We start from the raw sequence: 8,232 nt of genomic DNA on the forward strand, positions 1-8,232 counted from the left end.
TTATTCAAGCAAACTTTAGTGCCAAATATAAGATTTAAAGTTAAATAAAACAGAAGGTCCAGATGAATAAAAATTGGTTAAAATTAGATTTAAAAACACTAACTTAACAATAGTGATTCTCTATATAGGATTAACATAGTTATTATTTAGATTTCACAGGAGTCATAATAGAATTTAGTTTTTGATTTTAATAACTTTAAATAAGTTTCTCCCGCGTGTCTTCGATTTGAATAAAAATTAGTAATGTGTCTTCTAGTATTACTTACTTTAGAAATATGAAATAAACAAACACATTTTCTCTTATTTTTCTATATGTATTTGTTTTGGACTAGTTTTGAGTGTAGGACTAAAAAAGTACTAAAAGTTTGATAAAATAGCTAAATCAGGCCACAGATAATTTAATTGTTAACACTGTGAATGACAGAAAACTGACAGATCTATAGATTAAAAATAGGATTTGCAGTCATTTTTCTATGGACTATGGAGAGAGTTATTATTTAATGTGGTCTAATTTTGTTATTATTTAATCGATAGTATTCAATTTAAAAGTATTAGTCTATTACTACAAACGGCCAGAGTAGTAGTCCTCACATTTCATCCTACATTACTTTTATAGCCTGTGTAAAGGACAGTATAATTTTCCTTCGTTTCCTAGAGCTCTCGAGGTATAAAATTCAACGAGACAATTTTTGGCGTAATTTTTAAGCTAATCATATTAAAAAAAATGTTTAACATAGCTTAGAGTGGGACAAGGATTGTTACTATAAAATTTTAATATACTCAAAGCGGTGAGGGAGAGGGGGGGGGGGTTGTTAATAATGGACTTACTACTCTATTGCTAGCAATACACCATATCAGGTCGACCTCCACTGGAAACCATCGTGGTTAATTTTAGTGGAATTTGTCAGTGCTAATTGACCTGCTTACATGGTCACCTATCATCCCTCACTGATGCTTCGCCAGCGTATATCGATAGCGCAGGCGAGGTTACCATTTAATTATCACCCATTAAAAAAATACGCACAATGCTAATGGTGGACCCTACAAATCAACCTTCATGTAGTGATCCCTGGAAACCATTGTGGTATATTCACCAAGAAATAAATACGATAGAGTTTAGGCGACACCACGACCAACTGACCTAACCACCTATCATAATTCTGTCAGCATAATATATTGACGACATAGGCGGAGTTAACAAAAAAAAAAATTATATGCTGACCTTGTACCTTATGAAAAAAAATTAAAGAAAAAAAAAACACGAAATTGATCAGAACAGTTCTGTTGTTAATTTATTTCAAATATCTTTTATACAATGTTGCCAATAAATTAAAAATCAAAAGTTTTAATTAAATTGTAATACAATATAAAACTTAGGTATAAGACACTTCTATTCCTTTGTAAAAATTTCCTATTTACAAAGACGAGTGTTGGAAAGAGCAAAAAGACATTTTATTCGCTATTTCTACATGTAATAGTAAAAAAAAACCTACTTAACAAAATGGATGCTCACTGTCTGTAATGTTTTTTATTTTTTTTTTTTTTCAATTCTGTATTAAATATTTAATTACACTCAATAGAAGTAGTTCGATCGTTTTGGTCATATTATGACAAACGCCTACTAATAATAATAATTAGTATAATTTAAATAACATATGAACAAATCAATCTTTTGACTGCCAGTTGTATATGTCTACTTTGTCACAAATAGAAATTTTATTTAAACATTTTGTGTTTATAATGTTTTTTGCAGAGTACAAAATCTCTTCAGCCTCATTTGATGGGCTCTGAAGATTTTTTTTTAAATCTAGATACTGGACCAATCAAAATAATAAACTAAATTTCGCCTTTTATAATGAGAAATACTGTTGAAACCAGTCAAAAAATTGACAAATCCATGAAATTTAACAACTAAAATATTCGCTATTAAATATGAAATCTAATCGATTGCGAAGCGTAACAAAACTATTGAGAATCTAATAATAAATCACTAAGCCTTAAGAGCTCGCTGTATCTCCGCTATCTATGTTTACAACAAAATGGCTATCTATAACAGAAATTGTTTAATAAAAATAATAAAAAAAAAAAAAATTGCCGAAAATCTGCTGTAATGGCTTTCTAAATTAACATACGTATTTATTGGTATATTTTATATATATACACAGTTATATCCCAACAAAAACGGAGACAAAATTATATAATACATAAATATATTATTACATAGTCTTTTGAAATTTTGTTTTTTTATTATTAAATCATCTCAATATAAAATAATACAATTGCATATTTTAATCACGACAGTTTTGTATCATAAACTTATATGAGGATGTTATGTGGCTAATACATAAAACACATTATTTTGTTCTTTATACAAAAAAAAAATGTATATCACAGAAAGAGATGTATTAAAAATTAAAATCAAACTGCTACTTTGACTAGTATAAAATGTAAGGTGCCTGTGCACAGGCAGGTTTAGTCTCGGAGATTTTGAGCCTTGTGGCCCATTGAAAAGAGGATATAATCACTTGCACTTTGCTCTTATATACAAATACTAAACGAGATCCTCTTGTGTGCACAGATCCTTGAATAAAAAATAATTTAACTGAGCAACAAGTTTTGTCTGTGATTGCTAACTTTCGATTTGAAAAAAAAAAGGCATGTTACAATAATTGTAAGAAATACATTTAGGCAATATTAAAAGTATACTATTATACGAGGTCTGTCCGGAAAGTTCGTATAAAAGTGTTCTGGAATGCGAGAAAGAGGAGTGGGGAGGCCAGGTAAGCGCAGGACCCCTTCCTTATAACAATGCTTCAGTTCTGGTCTGACCGCCGTGCGGTGCGAACTGGCTTGTCACGCCATCTGTGAAGTTACCTCTTAACGAAACCCCGTCGGCATGGATGAAGAGCAGCGCGTCGTAATCAAGTTTCTCTCGAAACTCGGCAAGAATGGCCGTGAAATTTTTGCCGATCTCAGAACAGTTTATGGGGATGATGCTGTGAAGGAACCAACCGTCCACAAGTGGCTAAAAAGATTCAGAGAGGGCCGAGAAATCAAGATGACCCACGTTCAGGACGTCCTTCCACTTCACATTCCGACGAACACAGGCCAGACAGTTGATGGAAAATTCTACGTCGATGTGCTCAGACGCCTCAAAGCTCGTGTGGCACGAGTTCGTCCAGAATTGGCGCGAGAGGGGCGTTGGATTCTTCACCACGACAATGCCCCTGCCCACACCTCTCTTGTTGTCCGTGAGTTTTTGAGTAAAAATTCCATTACGGTGACCGAACACCCCCCTATTCGCCGGATTGGGCCCCGTGTGACTTCTTCTTGTTCCCAAAAACCAAATTGGTACTTCGGGGGCGGCATTTGGGGGACATAAATGAGATAAAAAAAGCTACGACGGGGCAGCTGAGAAACCTACAACCAGAGGACTTTCAAGGAGCCTTCTCACAGTGGAAACGGCGTTGGCACAAGTGCATTATGTCACAGGGGGAGTACTTTGAAGGGGATAAAATTGATTTACCTGAATAATTGTAAAATAAAATTTTTAAAAAAACTTTTATACGTACTTTCCGGACAAACCTCGTAAATATATATATTAATAATATAATAGATTATATACTATTTTTTTAATATATATCCTAAGTATAGATATAATATCTGTGTTGGTTCTAATGCTGTATATGACTTTATTAGGCAAGAAAATTTTGAGAAAAAATTATGAAATTTCCGAGTTTTTTTGGAGGTCGAGACTATAATTGCTTTATATTTATTAGTAAAGTTGAATGTTATTTGAAATATTATTTATAAAATAAAAAATTAAATTATTATTATATATTAAATAAGATATTGTTGCCACGACGTCAAGCTTATTAATTATTCATTAATCAAACGCAACTATTAATGGAATATGAATTATTAATACATTTATGAACGGTAGTACTACAATCTAGAATCTGAGCAAAAAATCGTCCATCTACATAAAACAAATTAATTCTATCCTAATTAATACAAATAATTATAATATAACTAAAGTTATGGGTGTCTTTTTTTTAAATTGTAAATGCCATTGTTAATATTTTACTAAACTAGGTGTTATCTTGCGGAAGTCCATATCATTTGTTAGTCGATTCTAATCGAATCGAAAGAAAGCGGAATTAAACAAAATAGTTCTATTTTGTTTAATTCCGCTACCATTAGTATGTGTGCATTATGAATGTTCAAGTGTTGCCTATATTAAAAATCTCGTACTAATGGTAGCGGAATTAAACAAAATAATACATATTTATCACAACTCTGCGATTAAAATAGCATTGTTTTTTTTTTTTTTTTAAATATCATATAATAGTCATATACAGATCGTATCATCAACACAGATACTAGAAACCACATTTTAAATATGAATATAATATAACACCTTAGTGTATAAAAGTTATGCATTTTAGCCACCTAACATACTATCCCCATTACAAAAATAGTCAACCGTCTCATCGTCCAATCTTGTACAAATATATCATATCAAAACGTGCCAACTTCCTCGTATTTATACAATTGAGTAATTATTATACATCCATATATTTGTTGACAAACTTATTTGAAAATTACTTTAACTTCATTCTCCATGAATGTATAGAGTGAATGACGTATGTCCGGATAAGGTATAACGATACTAGAGACCATCTTTCATATATATAAAAACTAAAATCTATAAACCTATTACACTGTCTTGTCACTTTTATTACAACTGAGAATTTAGTATAATAGAAAGGGACAAAACAGTTCAATAGCTAAAATAGGTTTATGAAAGGCTTGACGTTTTTATGAATAAGAGGGTGTATATTTTACTACAATAGGAAGTCCCAGCCAATATTTTTAAGTTTGTATAAATGTTTGCTTCTCTTTACAGGTTGTTGTGTCAAACAAGGTAAGGCATATTTAAGAGGTTGAAAGCAGGGGCGTGGTGTGTGTGCCAATCAATAAGGATGGATGAGTATACATAATGCCTTTTTAACACTCCTTCTCTTCCCTACTTGTGCAGTTTAATTTTTTCGTCATGTTGTCATTTTTACGTTTTCATGTCTATTTTATTGTGTATTTATTTTTTCTATTTATGTATTCTGAAAATATGTATTTTTTCTTGTGAATCGTTTTAAGTACCTAGGTACATAAGTAGGTACAGTCGGCTTCATAAAAAAAAAAAGTCAATTATATCGTCTTATTTAAAGTTGGAATGTACAGTATGATTATGATATACATAAACTTGGATTTGTGTTCTCCTAGAATAATTTTATTACATTTTATATGAAGCTGACTGTACACGAGACTGTATACGGTGTATTGATGAATTGGAGACGTTGTATAATTAGTTCAATTATTATAGTTATTAATGGATTATTTATATTTTTTTTTCTTAGTTCTTTCTTTATATAATTATATTATAAACAAAGAGGTAATATGTACTATTATATTCATGTCCACCATTGGATATAGGACCCGATCCTATGGACAAAGTGACACTATATTTTGGACTAAATGGAAGCGCATTCAAATAACGCATACTTTTAATTATGACACATTTGATATTGAACGTTGTACGAACTGACATAATGTAGAAATTTGCATGAGGGAAAAGAAAATAAGAGACCATCCTTGTTTTGGAACTAGTTTAAATATGGAATCGCAGTCTTATTTCACTTCGAGCTTGTATGTCGAGTAAAATAATAATAATAGACTTTAAATACAATGCAATTTTTCCCTTTAATTTTACGCCCGTTATCTAGACATACATTTTTAGTATATTTTTTTTATCTAGTTTACAAAGTTAATAGCTGCCGATCTAGTAGCAATTTTAAATAAGTTTGTCAATACTAATTACATTAGTATGGTTAAAATTAATGCCTAAACTACGCAAGTTAATAAGATCAACCCCGATAGGTACTTCTATTAATAAATTCATTTAAATACTTAGGTGTAGGGGAATTCAGCAAAGCTACGCCCTTGAAGCTACTATCAGAATATTATCAACTGTATGAAAATTAGATTTTTAAGTACACTACGATATGATGGGTTATATTTTTTTATTAAGAATATATTTATAATAGTGACCTTTAATTGTTACAATTAGTTTAAAACGCGTTTTAGAAAAGGCAGAGAGCAAACAGGCAAGCGATGTCAAATGAAACTGCAGTGTATTATTCAATATTTTTTTTTACTAAAAATAATAAGCACCAAACCACGTTTGGAATGTTTGTATTGCACCACAAGTGAACAAAAACCAATCTCTAAGGGTGAGTATTGACCGTGGACATGTGGTGTAATGTAACATTACTTGTTACATGCATACATCCCTGTATTACATAACATATCCACAGGTGTAATGCTCGTTTTGAAGTTATTACATTACATACAAATGTCATTGGTGAATACTCACCCTAAAAGTAAGTAATCACAACAGATTAAAACACTATACAGTCTGGGGTGAAAAAAATAATGTTTAAAAAAAAAAGAAAAAATTAGTACTATATTTTTAAATAAATAATTTCCAGATACATAATAAAGGCCACCATTACAATCGAATAAAACGGGGAGAACACAATTTACCATTATAAATAAATACAAATAAAACATTATACATAAAATTACCCATGTGTGAATGGTTTGTACAAAATAGTGACTTCATTGTGCATGTTTCACCCATCATTGCACTGCCAGTCTTCACAGAAGATCACATGACATGATACTGAACTTCTTTAATCTCAGACATTACAACATTCCACAATAGTTAAGAAATATGCCGGAACCGCGGCCCACCAAAACATTAAAACTGAAATGAGTGAATTATATGCTCTAAGGCGCCTATTACATGATCGTTTACCGTCCGTTTTGCTACTGTCACGGATAGCGACTAATGGAAAACAACTAGCGCTATAGTACTAGTTTATGCTCAATAAATGAAAGTAAACCTTATGTCAACGACATTAGCTTGAAAATTCACTATCTAACAATTAAGATTTCGTATTTAGAACATAGTTTACGATCTGTTAACCATCATTTGTAATTCCGTGACTATGAGAAAACTATGGCAAACGGACAGCAAACCACAGTGTAATAAGCACAGAGGGTTCAAATTTCAGTTTCCATGTATTGATAAAATTGTATTTGCCAGACCGCGCCCATTATCACACTGTCCCTTTGCAATCCTCAACTATCCAAATAAATACTTATTTTTAATATCATAAACAACATTATAAGTAATAGTACATTTATTGAATGGGTTATTTATTATGAGTCGCATACATTAATTCGTTATTGGGATCGTATTGTAATGGAAATGTCACCACACAAGTATCTATAACAAAAGGATCTATAAGGGTCAATCTCAATTGTTATAATCGTCTTTTTTTAACATGTTTTGTCTATGGTTTATTTTTTCTTTATTTACAAGACCAGTATTTATGAGTGTGTGAATGTGAATACCATATTTATTATCTATCCATCTCTTTCCTCACCAATCCTTTATCGAATAGGTAGAAAAGGATAGTTAGAATTTTGCTATATCAAAAATTGACAGAGAATATTGAACCTCTTGTCATAGACACTAAGGGTGTTTATCCAAAGGACAGGGGCATCGTCAGCTCTTATAAATCTGTATGCTAGTGTTAAGTGATTATATACTTAAATAATGGTAAGTAAGAGCGAAAATCGAGTGCATCAATCATAGTAGAAACTTTAATTTATATTTCATAGCAATATTGACATTGTATTATATATTACATGTAAATAATTAGACATTTTACAAGTATTTTGTCAAACTGATATTATTTAAATAAAGGCCAAACCTGCACGTCAGTACTGTAGAACGCTGCTGCGTCAATTGCAACGCAAAATAGTCCTTCACACCTACTCGACAGTGGTGGGAATCGCGAATATGTCGATTAATAATTATAAATTAACCTCCTATCATTTATCTGTGTCCATTGTATATTTATATATTTATGTATTTCTCACCACAAATAATTAAGGACTCACTACCTATAACTTGCAGAATATTTTAACAATATTATTTGTGGGTATACTAGATGTTAAACCTGTTACAAGTCACCAGAATGTTAACGCGCGTACATAACTTAGCTCCACAGTTTTGATCGCACAGATTTGGCCTTAGTTATAGTTTAATACAAATCAAGCTGCCACACAAAATGCCCCGTACCCAATCCTTTTACATTAAAA

The sequence above is a fragment of the Galleria mellonella genome, unplaced genomic scaffold (assembly GCF_026898425.1).
Source record: "Galleria mellonella isolate WM207_F2 unplaced genomic scaffold, CSIRO_AGI_GalMel_v1 utg83, whole genome shotgun sequence".
Classification (NCBI taxonomy): domain Eukaryota; kingdom Metazoa; phylum Arthropoda; class Insecta; order Lepidoptera; family Pyralidae; genus Galleria; species Galleria mellonella.